Below are 14,484 nucleotides of genomic sequence, written 5' to 3'. Positions count from 1 at the left end.
CCAACACATCTCATGTCATCTGCACATACTGTCTTCCTTAGGTCTCACTTTCTACACTTAACTATTTATTAACTTCCTTTACTATAACAAACAGTGGAGTGTTTATCATTGTTGAACAAGTTCTCTTGACACACTCATCCTTTCTTTCACTCTAGACCTGCTGTGGTTCAGCACTGTCACAGGCCCAGTGATTGTTTCTGATACCTTTTGTCATCTTAATTCCTAGTGAATGGCTTTTTAACCGGTTTCCAGCTGGCGCAAAGAATTATCCTGTTGTCAAGACAGAAGGTTTGTTAGCTATGAAAAATACAAATTTATTAAAAATCTGTCATGTTTTCTCAAGTTTACAAACATAGCGTTGAGCTTTTTTTGCTTTATACTTTTTTTTTGTTTTTTTTTTCCATACAAGTACTTGTCTCTATTACAGGCTGCTTAAGAGCAAGAGCCAGTGTTGGCTTAAGGCCAGCTAAGTCTAGAAGAAGTATGTACTTCTCTTGTAGTTGTGTCATTGTAAATTTTACCCTGTTTGAGTTTCCCGACATGTCAACTGAACAGGTTTTCTTGATCTTTTTACCAGTACAGGCAGTCCCCGGGTTACGACGAGTGTTCCGTTCTTGAGACGCGTTGTAACCCAAAAATCGTTGTAAGCTGGAAGATCATAAAAAATCCTAAGAAAACATTGCTTTTAATGCTTTGGGTGCATTCAAAACTATGTAAACTGCATTCTTATTGCATTTTTCATCAATAAAAACCTTCAAATATTGATTTTTTTGCATTTTTGGTGTCATATTTTTTGTGCCAGGTCAGCATATTAGGTGTCGTAACCCTGGAACATGCGTCGTAACCCTGGAAATAATTTCTGATGCATATAATTGAAAAGTGCCTTAACCTCGGAACGTTGTAAGCCGAACGCGTTGTAACCCAGGACTGCCTGTACTTTCTTTTTTATTTCAGTAATTGCTTAAGCAGTCTTATTCATTCAAATTTTATATTGAAAGGCATCACTTTTTTTGTTATTTCATACATAGGAACCCTTCTGTTATATGCATTAACAGATTCAAGGGGCTTGTAGATTTCTAACAAGTATATGAGTGAAATTTAATACACAAAAGATTTATAGCAAACACTAAGTTTACAGAAGCTTATTTACAAAATAAAGAAGAGATAATGTTTAATATATAGTCTAATAATAAAAATTAATTATACTTAAATTACACCCCCTCAAACTGGGACCACCTTGACGTGGTAAGATGGGCTCTTGAACCCCAGGAATTTGTTCCTGGGTTCAAGTCCAAGAGTCCCATATATCATAATAATATTTCTTTGGGTTAATGTTTGTGGAATTTTTGACTTTTGCAAAAATTTATTGGGCCTGATAAATAAGGAAATATATCATAGCTGGGACTGGGTTTATATCCGAAGCTAAATAGTCGAAACTGTGGTATGACCATCAGCTATCCAATAATGTTCGGACCTAAGGAATATCAATTTGATATCTCAAGGGCAGAACTATTCCTCAGGGCTGGACCACGGATTTCAGGGGAGTCTGGACCTGGAGATAAGACTCTCGGCATTCTACCCAGTTTGCCCATAACATGATTAAGGTGGGGTTTAGCTTACACTTGGGACACACTAATCATGTTGTGCCATCCCCTGTGGGGGAGGGTAGGGGCGCGGACATATGGGAGTCAGTTCTCACTTGTGCCTTTGGTGAAAGAATAAACTCCATGAAAGGCTGATGATTTTTTTTTTAAGGTTTTCAGGTGATTCTTTTTTCTTCTCTCTAATCTTTATGGAAAATATAAATAAAGATTTAAGTACCCCTGGGCACACTGATGGTACAGTCGTAGCACAGTTGACGACTGCTGGAACCCCCTCCTCTAACCACCTTTGCGTAGTTGTAGATGACACTAGCGCGTCAAAGAACCACCATCCTGCTTCAAATGAAGTATCAGAATACCCGTCAAGGTGCAATAGAAGTAAAAACCTCTTGGTAGATTCCATTGTTGTAACATTGGAACCATACATGGAAAAAGATAACTGAATTGGAGGCGAATAACCCTCCCAACCCTCCAACACTGGCATCACGTACAAAGCAGGCCCCAAAAAGGAACAGAAACTTCTGACTGGACCCTACACTGGTGCATTTTGACCACCTTTTTGGATCAGAGAACTGGTCAAGATTTCTGATCCTTGAAACAGTACATAAAATTCCAACTGCTTTAGTTGAAAACAAATTACTGAACCTGTGTCCATCCCAAGAAATGGACTGCAGATATACCAAAACTAATGAGTGGTTGTAACCACTAAAAAAACAGTCCACTGCCTTTTTGAACATAAAAAGTTAATGGCCTAAAAGTAACAATGACAAGCCATGAAATTTCAAATTATGTACAAGGTACAGTCATCTTACCTAACATTGAACATGAAGATCTACCTCCAAGACACTTGCTACTTGACTCCCTTAAACTAAGGTATAATAATATCCATGACCTAGAGGTTTATTCAATTCCAAGCAGAAGGGATAAAAAATTAAAATTGCTTCAGTAAAATTTACGGGCCAAAGTCTTCCACTTAAAGTTAAAATTCTTGGGCAAAGTAGAGAAGTATGCCCATTCATACCAAAACTGCTTCAGTGCACACAGTGCTCAAAATTTAGCCACACATACAAAAAATGTCGTAATAAGGCCATATGTGCAGTGTGCCAATTATGGCTTAGCTCATCATCCTAGATCTAAAGAGTGCTCCTTTTACCAATACAATACGTAGCTTAAACTGTCAATGACTAGAACAGGAATGACAGCTAAAGAAGCTAGACTGGAGTTAAAAGTAAGGGGGGTCCTTGATCCATTCAAAAATCCCCCTTTCACAACTACTGTTAAAAACCTAAATAAATAAAGATACGCAACATATCCAACATGCTAATAGTACCAACATCCAAAATAAGTACATAATTCTATCCGCTGCTGCTGCTATTAACATTGAAGATTCTGATAGCTTTGCTCTGGGAACTCCAATGGAAGGAGAATCAAATAACTCCAACTCCGAAATGACAAAAAGAAAAGAATCCTGGAAAGAACTCTGCCTAAAAGGAAAAAAACCAAATGTTGAGAAGTGCAGTCAATTAAAAAAAACCCTACCTGGATCAAGTGAAGATTCAAAAGAAACTGTGCTGACTTCATTACAAGTGTAGGTTCACAACTGCCCTCCATCCCTATCACGTATACAACAAGGTAACAATCAACAAGAGATTTGTAATGGACCAGTTAACCACTCTCTAACAATCCCAACCTGTGACTGATTACAGTACTTCCTTGTGTGGCACTAATGAAAATCAGACTAAGATGTGAATCAAAATGTGTCTAATACACACCAATCTTCCACTAAACCAAAATCTTTTAACAGCAAATCAAGTAGTTCCTTAAACCAACATACTTTACCACAGAGGACAACAAAAAATCTAAACACAAAATTGGAAGTTTCCAATGCAGGAAAATCAGTCTTTAATAAAGGGGGCAACACTTCAGTCAGAAAGACTGAATCAACAATTATTAACAACAAGCATGCTCAGTCTTGTGGTTGTAATGAGTGCTTTATAAGTGCTTGCAACCAATTACAAACCAAAACAGAAGACTCAATCTGGAATTGCATAAATAATTTTATTCGATTGCAAAAATGTCCTTTAGCCTACCATTATGAGGACGGACCAAGTTCTAAATCTTTGCAATACAAGAAGGAAATAGTTAAATAAAAAATAGACACATTAATAATCAGTTATGAAAAACAGTCAACTGTTGATTTTAATTCTCAACGAATAAATACTACAATTAATAAACCTCAAAGCACCTCAAATATGTATAAACCAAGAGACAAAATAAATTCTGCAGTTAACCTGAAGAATTTAAAACCTTTACCACCCAGTAATGGATCATAAAACCATCCAATGGAACGTAAATGGTCTTTTGACACGTTTGTGATGGGTGAACTACAAAGAGTTCTGCGGGACTACAACCCTATGTGCATCTGCCTACAACATGTAGGGCCCAACCCTGCACAAATCCGGCACTACAAGCTTGCTTGTTATTCGCAAACAGATGGTGGAAAACTTGGCACTGCTTTATATGTTCACAACAGTGTAACATATGAACCTTTAATATACCAGCTCTGTTCTATCAGATAACAGCCGTCAAACCATGTATGCCTTATGAAAGTATGATTACTGTATGTAGTTTGTACAATCAACCAAATTTCCATTCAAACTTCAGTGATCTATCTGAATTAATTAACTGTTTACCTGACCCCCTGCTTATAGTAGGAGAATTTAATGCTCATAGTCCCCGTTGGGATACTAGCCACTCTGCTGACATATCAGGGGCCAAAATAGAGAGGTTTGTTGTGGAGCATGAACTTTGTTGTCTAAATGAAAGTGATGTTCCAACATACTTCTCTAATACTCACTCAACTTTTTATTCAGTTGACATCTCATTATGTTCAGTTGATATAGCCGAGAGATTCGAGCGGAATGTTCTGGATGACTCGTACGCCAGTAGCCATTTCCCCATTGTCCTAAATCATTTAAATAATGCCACAATATCACCACCTGGCAACTCAGTGCCCTTCCTTATTTAACGTTGCCAGTAACACATTATGGTAAACACTTAACATGCGTACTTATAAACAACAGCCATCACTCTTTAAACTGAAAATGTTATGCAAAAGGCAATTATCTACCTTTTTTTTCCAATACACTATTTGTAACAAAATATACTGCATAAATATACTTTTAAAAAATGTAACTCTTCTTTTCATATAAGTGAGCTTCCCATATTCATGGGGATGCATACTAGGCCTCTCTGCTAATATCTAGAATCAGCAAATACTCAGAACCTTCTCTAAAATATTTATAACTGTTGATCTTGAAAGTTCAAATACAAAATATATACTTAAAGTATCATCCTACATCCAATACACCTTAAATTATTATTCTGTTACTGTATTAATCTTTGGAATGAAGTTATTAATATCATTTCAAAGTCGTAAACATTTTACCATTAGAAATATATAAGTACTGCCAATAACACTCACACACACACACACACACACACACACACACACACACACACACACACACACACACACACACACACACACCATTGAATGGGCAATATCATATATTTGGCCATCTAGAGTGAAATTATTTATGAATTAATTCAGGGACATAGAAAATATTTTATCTGAGAGAGAGAGAGAGAGAGAGAGAGAGAGAGAGAGAGAGAGAGAGAGAGAGAGAGAGAGAGAGAGAGAGAGAGAGAGAGAGAGAGAGAAAATAACTTCTTATAATATCAAAAGATTGAAATGAATCTCTATAGTATTGTTCTTTAGTCTTATTAGTATTTGAAATTTAGTACTTATTATGTACGTATTAGGCAAAGCTTATTATGTATGTATTAGGTAAAGCATTTATTTATTATACGAAACAGAGAGAGAGAGAGAATTATTATTTTTATTATTTAATATCATTTAATCCTATTAAACTTAATACAGTATTAATCAATATTAATATTTGAAAATTAGTAAATCATTTTTCAATCATAAAAATGTATTTAGTTTTGAAAATAACATCGAAATACATACACTAATTAGTGAATATTTACCGATAAATGTGTTAATACCAGTTGGTTTGAGAGAGAGAGAGAGAGAGAGAGAGAGAGAGAGAGAGAGAGAGAGAGAGAGATTGATTTTTTTAGTATAGGCAGCCCCCAGTTACCAACCAAGGTTCTGCTCCTGGGGTCTTGACGGTAACAGAAAATTGTCGCTAACTAAAATTCAAAAGTCTACTGGTACCACAATCCACCTTACAGTGCCCTAGGCTTGTTAATGATGCCTTAGACAGTATCATTTCATTTGCCTAATCATTTACATACTATGGTCTGCATGGTAGTTCTACAAATGATTGTCAGATTCGATGAATCTTGGCTTAGATTGAGAGAGGGAGAATTCTAAAAAGTCACCTTTTACAGAATACTAATATTTCCTCCATCTCTACACATTTCTTGTTAAATAAGTTGAAAAAGCAAAAGAGAATGATAAAAGTATTGTTAGTAACGTTATAATCATTGATTAAATGCTACAGCCATAAACAACTCAACAAAAACAGTTTTATTTTGCTACAACAACCAATCCAAATCTGATAATAACAATGTTTTGCATGTATTTCAGCCATCGTACGATAGTAAAAAATTACCGTAGGTATGTTACAAAATGGCATTAAGTAGAATAGGACTTAAATATTTTTGCATTATACCTTTATTTGGTATGGAGAAAATATTGGTAAGGAATTACAGTACTGCTAACTTTTAAGCTGCAGTTGTAGCTGAATCTGAAAAAAAAAAATATTCACACTGCTAATAATAGTGGAGAAAAAAATATTTTATTGAAAAATACTGGTCATGAAAGAACACATTTCACTGTTGTCAAGCAGATAAAAAAAAAATGTAAATCTCGTATTATTATGAAATAGGATGAAAATAGCGAATGGAATCTGTTGATTTTATACACAAAAACCATGCTCCCGACACCATCTATTCACGAAAAAATAACTTAATCTAGTTCACAAGACATATTTAAGTCATTTTTCAATTTAAAAACACTTCATATACAGGCGGTCCCCGGGTTACGACGGTTCCGGCTTACGACGTTCCGAGGTTACGACGCTTTTCTTAAATATTCATTGAAAAATCCGCCCTGGGTTACGATGCTTGTTCCGAGGTTACGACGCTGACGCTTCCGACGCTCCGAGTTAACGACGCTTTTAAAAAACGCATGCTATGATAAAAATCCATTATAGTTTAGCACAGTATATAATAAAAATAAGTTTTTGGTTACATTACAACAAAAATTTTGAGGTTATGATGATATTCGACACTTTTTATGTTGTATTTTAAAAATTTTTTTTAGTGACGCCTCATATGCGGAACTAGTTTCCGAGCGAATGAATACACTAGCTTGGGATGCGCAGTTTAAAACAGTCCAAAAGCGCAAATAATGAAAAAATCATTGCTTGTTTCCAGTACATAATTAACAAAACTAAGTTTCTGGTTAGATTACATCGCAAATTCCAAGGTTACGAGGTTTTTTGTGCTTTTTAATGATACCTCATACGCAGAACTAGCTTCTGAGCAGAGGCGCATAAATTAATTTACGCTATTAAACTGTATGGTAAATTGACCGAACAACGACCTCGAACGGTCGAGGACACTAAGCGTAACAATACCAAAGGACGCCACTTCAATCGTGTGCCTGCCTGCATTTCACTAGGTTGTGTCCTGCTACGTTGCTGATTTTCATTGGATTTTTCGTGCCTTTACTATGGCTCCTAAACGGCAGAGTACTTCCTCTGATGATAGTTCATCCAAGAAGAGGAAGGTCATCACCATGGAGGTAAAATACGACGTCGTCAAGGGAGAAACTAACACCGAGATAGGTCATGCTTTAGGGTTGAGCAGGACGACGGTGGTAACCATAGTCAAGGATAAGGAACGTATTCTGAAGCACGTTAAGGATGCTGCACCGATGAAGTCAGTGGTGATTAACGAGAAGCAACGTAGCCAGAGCATTGTTGAAATGGAGAAATTGCTGATGATATGGCTGGAGGACCAGAACCAGCGACGTGTTCGAGTGAGCTTAAGTGTGATCCAGGAGAAGGCTAGAGTGCTGCATGAGGCAGTAGTGAAAAAGTTTGGAGAAGGCAGTGCACGACAACTTTAAACTAAAAGTAAGGAATTAATTAACATACATTAACTCTTTTACTCTTGATATATCTCAAAGTAAGGAATTATAAACTAAAAGTAAGTAATTAATTAACATACATTAACTCTTTTACTCTTGATACATGTATCTATAATTTACATATTGCATTCAGGACTTTGTGTAGTATTTTGTACTAATTGTGTATACTTTTACCTTCTAGAACTACCAGACTGGGATTTTAGTGTACTCCAGGATGTACTACACATTACTGTTACCCAAGGATTTGTACTTCAAGAATGTGCATTTAGTGTATAATCTCACATAAGGATTTGGTACTTCAAGAATGTGCATTTATAGTGTCACAAGAATGTGCATTTAGTGTATAATCTCACCTAAGGATTTGGTACTTCAAGAATGTGCATTTATAGTGTCACAAGAATGTGCATTTAGTGTATAATCTCACATAAGGATTTGGTACTTCAAGAATGTGCATTTATAGTGTCACAAGAATGTGCATTTAGTGTATAATCTCACCTAAGGATTTGGTACTTCAAGAATGTGCATTTATAGTGTCACCAGAGGATAACAATAAAGCTTATACCTCCAAGAACCATCCTTTGGCATTGAAATAACCCCATTACACAACATCCACTGTATACATAAGGATTACAAGTAAGGTTTTTATAACTTTTTATTAGTTTAAGGCATATTTCCAAGTTTCGTTCTGGCTTACGACGATTTTCGTCTCAAGAACGGAACCCCCGGGGACTGCCTGTAGTAACAAAAAATACCTTGTCCCACATAAATAGTTAATTGAGATTAAGGGGGCCGGCCGACTAATGCCATTATTTAAGGACAGGACTTTGATATTCATACCACTTAATAAGGTGACTTGGGACATCTCCAAACCGCATATGGTTTTTGCCTCTGACCTTTGGTTTTGTGACGCCAGAGTGATTTATCCAGAAAATAGCCACTTTTCAAATTCTATCTCCTCCCTTGATATTTAATATTAGGACCTGGGATTATTATAGACCTGATGTATCATCCAATCCAATGAAGAGTTTTTTTCTAAAGGTAATTTTTTTGCTAGATATGAATGTTTTCATTATGGCAAAAAATAAACCCTATAAATCAGAAAAAAAAGTTAGAAAAAAATTGAAACCCAAAAATTGGGAAAAAGGGCTTGATGATTATTCTATAATGTCTTTCTAAGTTATATACCAAATTTCAATGCTATAGCTTTAAAACCAAGGGAGAAGATAGAATTTTAAGGTCAATAAGTATAGTTTTGAGATATGGGCATTCTGTTTTTCTTTGTATTTTTACAAAGTGTTACTAAATCATGATTATTATGAATTTTATATTTATTTTTGGGTATTAATAAACCAAAGCTATGTTATTTATCATAATTTGATCATAAATGAACATCCCTTTGCTCATAGATTGTAGCCTGGGGCACTGCGTCAGGCAAGATGGGGTACTCCTTCCTACGCAACTCTCTCTCCTTCACTAACTCGGCTTATTAAAGCGAATTTTCTTCTCCTGTATGTTAGCGAGATGTTTTGCTTGTCTTTTCCATTAGTGAATTTAAGAGCTATAAAAGTATTGGCACCTCTTTCTCGCCAAACTCTTTCCAAATCAATGGCACGTAATATTGTTTATCTACAGGATCAATCCGCCCACCAGCTAAAAACCTATTATTATTACTCCCGGGGATCAATCTGTCCATTAAGGGTTAATTTATGCTAAACAGAAGCAAGAAAATTGCCTTGAATTGAGTCAAATACTGAAAAATAATCTTACCTCCATTCTCAGCAGACTTTTCCAAACCAAAACATGGGTTGCTTTGTTTATATTTTATAATACTATAGTAATATGTGATTACATACAGTGTTATTGGATACAGTGAAGTAAAGTATAACTTTAAAAGAGCCAAGGGGAAGTTGCAAATAAGTTATGTTTGTATTTCAAGAGGGTCTCTCAGCACTTAAGCCTAGGCATCGATAACCAGGCAATGGTGCCATCTATTAATGAAAAAAATAATCTCATTCAGAAGAAGACTTATTTAAGTCATATTTCAACTTAAAAACACTTCATATAATAAAAAATAACCTTGTCCCATATAAATAGAGCTTATAGATATTAATTTACGCTAAATAGAAGCAAGAAAATCGCTCTGAATTGAGTTGAATACCTACTGCGAAATAATCTTTCCTCCTCTCTCGGCAGGCTTTTCTAAACCTAAACATGATTGGTTTGTTTGTACTATTAGAATAGTAGAATAATAATATGAGACTACATGCAGTATTATTGGATACAGTGAAGTAAAGGATAACTTTTTAAAAGAGTCAAGGAAAAGATGCATATTTGTTATGTTTTTATTTTGTGAGGCGGTCCCAACACTTACCTTAAGCCACTGATAACCAGACATTGGTGCTATTGGTGCTATAAACCCTACGGAGGGTAAAACCCAGATATGTATTAAACAGGCACTATAAAACCGAAATGCTGGTAACCGATAGCAACAGTAACCGCGGGCTGCCTGTAGTGTATTCTTTGACCCCAAGATGGCAGCAATTATTAGAGACTGATTAAAATGGCAGCACTCCCCCTCTCTCCAAATCTCTATGCTTAAAGATTGGGTTTTCTTTCATTCTTACATAATTTTTAATTTACAAACTAAAATCTTACTAATTCACTATAGTATTTTCTTTAATAAATTAGTATTATTGCTGCTTACATTATTTGAAAATTAGTAAATCATTTATTTATCATACAAAAAATATATATCTCAGTAAGAAAGAGAGAGAGAGAATTACTGTTTTTATTATCTAATATCATTTAATCCTATTAAACTTAATACAGTATTAATTGATATTAATATTTGAAAATTAGTCAATCAATTTTGTACCCTAAAAATGTATTTAGTAAAAAATAATGTCAAAATAAACTAATTAGTGAATATTTATTGATGAAAAATCAGCAAGTGAGCGAGTCCTCCCACGAATAATTTCTAGATAGGTCCCACAGATAAATCCATGAATAGGTAAGTCTGCAAATCTCAAGAATGTGAATATGGGGTTGACTAGAAAGCTGTACTTTTCCAATCTTGTGGCAGATTAAATTTAAAAATCACAGTAGCGCTTTATTGTTTCTGTGTAGGTGACTCTTCACCCACTATCAGAAAACAATAGGAACAACAAAGAAAATGACTTCACTTCTTTTCTGCTGGCCTTCAATGCAACATAGAATGTTTGTAGCAGCTTTTGATTAATTATTTCATCATTATTTTGGGCTATCCTTCCAGGAATTGGTGAAGTATTCACTTATGTTTAGCCTTCAGGCTTAGCTTGGACAGTTTGTACCATTTTTGTACTTATCATGTCGGACTCTAGTTCCTCCAGCATTAGATATTGTAGGGAGGGTTGTAAGACAAGGTTAACTAGAGCCACTTATGACTCTTACGATCTGCTCTAATGTAGAGGACAAGTGTGTTCAATAGATCTTATATGTGAGGAGTGTAAAGATTGGGACGAAAGACTGGAAGTTGCTGAAATCTCATTTAGATAAACTAGGTAGAGTTTTGAAAAGGAAGGCAGCCCCAAGAGCCGAAAGTAGGGCTCATAGTTTGGAACCTACTCTTAAATGTAATGCAGCAGTTGATTGTGCCATTCCTTCTTCCCCTGTTCCAGCCTGTTCTCCCATCCTCAGTCCACCTAACCCTCTTACGCCGATTGGACGTATTAAACGTCGAGTCAAAATGTCTCCCGTATGCCGATTGGACGTATCATACGTCGGCTCAAAAAAGTTTTTTTTTAAAATTCGCGGAAAAATACTTATAGGCCTACCAGCCGAAAACTTTTGTATCACGCGCCTTGGGGGATGCTGGGAGTTCACGGATCAAGGCGTTGTTTTGTTTACAATCGCTACGCAGGCGCGCAAGCGCGAATTTCTTTCTTATCGCACTAAAAAGTATCAGTGACACATCTCGGAAATTATTTCGTCACTTTGACATAATTATTGCACCATTTTAAATTATCCTTTACATGAAGTATTATATATGAAAATGTGCGCAATTTCATGCACAATACAACTAAAAAATACTCATGATTGTAGCTTTTATCAGTTTTGAAATATTTTCATATAAATAACGATAAGTGCAAAAATTTCAACCTTCGGTCAACTTTGACTCTACAGAAATGGTCGAGAAACGCAATTGTAAGCTAAAACTCTTACATTATAGTAATATTCAATCATTTGCCTTCATTTTGCAACAAATTGGACGTCTCTAGCACAATATTTCGATTTATGGTGAATTTATGAAAAAACCTTTTTCCTTACGTTCGTGCGATAACTCTTCCGATAAATTTTTTCGTGCGATTGTCCTAATGTTTGCACCCTTTTAAATTTGCCGTTACATAAAGTTTTATATATGGAAATGTGCGCAATTTCCTGCACAATACAACAAAAAACAACCCATGGTTGTAGCTTTTATCAGTTTTGAAATATTTTCATATAAATAACGTTAAGTGCAAAAATTTCAACTTTCGGTCAACTTTGACTCTACCGAAATGGTCGAAAAACGCAATTGTAAGCTAAAACTCTTATATTCTAGTAATATTCAATCATTTACCTTCATTTTGCAACGACTTGGAAGTCTCTAGCACAATATTTCGATTTATGGTGAATTTATGAAAAAAAAAACATTACGTTCGCGCGGTAACTTCCGAAAAAAATCAGATTTTTTTTGTGCGATTGTCGAAATGTTTGCACCATTTAAAATTAGCTGTTACATAAAGTTTTATATATGAAAATGTGCGTAATTTCATGTAGAATACAACTAAAATGATTGAAGGTTGTAGCTTTTCTCTTTTTTCGAAATATTTGCATATAAATCACGATAAATAGAAAAAAAACCACGTTCGGTCAAATTTGACTCTACCGAAAATAGTTGGAAAAAACGCAATTGTAAGCTAAAACTCTACGGCCTAGTAATATTCTGTCATTTTTCTTCATTTTGAAACAAATTTGAAGTCTCTAAAACAATATTGTGATTTATGGTGAATTTTTGAAAAATATATTTACCTTCACTCCGTGCGCCGATTCGCGGCCGCAAGTCTCCGAAATACGTACATGGCATTATCCTAATATTTGCTCCTTTTCATATTAGCCTTTTTATAGAGTTTCATATATCAAAATGTGCGCAAATTCATGAAGAATACAATAAAAAATAATTGAAGGTTGTAGCTTTTTCCATCTTCGAAATATGTCCATATAAAAAAATATACATATTAAAATTTCGACATTCGGTCAAATTTAACTCGTCCGAAATGGTCGAAATCTGCAATTCTAATCTAAAACTCTTACAGTATCGTAATATTCAATCATTTTTCTTAATTTTGAAACAAATTGGAAGTCTCTAGAACATTATTTAGAATTACGGTGAATTTTTAAAAATAACATTTTTTTACGTCCGCTCGTTACGAATTCGTACATCATTTTGTGATAACATTTTTCCGGTGTTGCTTTTATTGTTTTACAATGTATTATATATAAAAATGATTACAATTTAGTGTACAATACAACGCAAAAAAAAGTAACTGGTTAGCTTTGACCGTTTTCTGCACAGCGTGATTTGAATACAATTATGTATGAATTTTTTTTTTTTCGCTACCATATATCGAATTATTTACATATGATAATGATATTATTTTTCATTTCTGATGGTTGCATTCTAAACTTCAGGCAATGACAAAAAAAGGAGCCAAAAATGAACTCTTAATCTTCAAAAGTACGCACGCTGTAATTTTTTGAAAAAATTATTTTTTCCACTTCCGCGCTCACTCCAAACCAGGCCCGGCATACGGGAGACGTTTTGATTTTTAGGGCTCCGGCGTAAGAGGGCTAATATTGTACCATCTACTCCTGTGCTCAGTGCCCATGCTTCCAACCCCGATCCCATTGCCAGTCTTGAGTGTAGGTTTAACTGTAAGCTTGATCTGGTCAATACAGTGGCAGAATTAAGGGTGTCCCTAGAAGTCTTTATGGACAAAGTGAACAGTGCTGCACCAGTGCCAGTGGAGGAAATGGCTGTCGTCCCACCAGCTCTCCCAGACAAATGTCCCTATCACACACTCCTGAACCTGTGAGAAGACATACTGGAGGTCCAAAAGAGTTTTGCTTACAGGCAGTTGCTCCCTCACTTGAACCTTTTGCAACACACAGATTGCAACAGACAGCCATAGGAAAGGCGTCCCTGTTAGCACTCATTAGTTTTCTTCACTCAGAGGTGTCCTGATGAGGGGTTTTTGGCAGTTTCATGGTGAATCTCGTCCCCTGAAGAGACTTAAGGACAATGTTGATGCTTCCCCCATTCCTTGTTAGGGAGCCTCCTCTAGTCCTCAACCATCATGCAGTGCTTGGTGCAGGCCTGAATACCTTTCTCCTGAGTACTATTATTCAGAGCGCCAGTATTTGGCTCCTAAACGCCCCATGGTTACAAAATTACAAAAAGCTCTTTGTCTTTATCTAGGTGCCCACACTGGCACCCAGTGGACTCTCCCAATCAACAAGTGCTAGTTTCAATCTCCAAGCACCCATCAATGTTCAAGAGTTCAGTGTCAGCTGTCAAGCGCCCGGCTGCCACTTTGCCAGCTTATAGTTCTCTTGTGTCTGTAGTGGAAGATCCGTCTTTGGTGCCCATCAAGCAGCAGTTAGTGGACATTCTAGGTT

General features: G+C 35.7%; 1 protein-coding gene across 1 annotated transcript in view; it reads left to right on the top strand.

The window, feature by feature from the left end:
• Nucleotides 1-14,484, top strand: part of LOC135220562 (uncharacterized) — a 120,698-nt gene that overhangs the window by 47,637 nt on the left and 58,577 nt on the right. The gene's annotated exons all lie outside the window — the stretch shown is intronic.

This window comes from Macrobrachium nipponense, chromosome 2, assembly GCF_015104395.2.
Source record: "Macrobrachium nipponense isolate FS-2020 chromosome 2, ASM1510439v2, whole genome shotgun sequence".
NCBI classification, from domain to species: domain Eukaryota; kingdom Metazoa; phylum Arthropoda; class Malacostraca; order Decapoda; family Palaemonidae; genus Macrobrachium; species Macrobrachium nipponense.
Note: the sequence above shows the minus strand (reverse complement) of the source record. Positions and strands in the feature narration are given on the sequence as shown.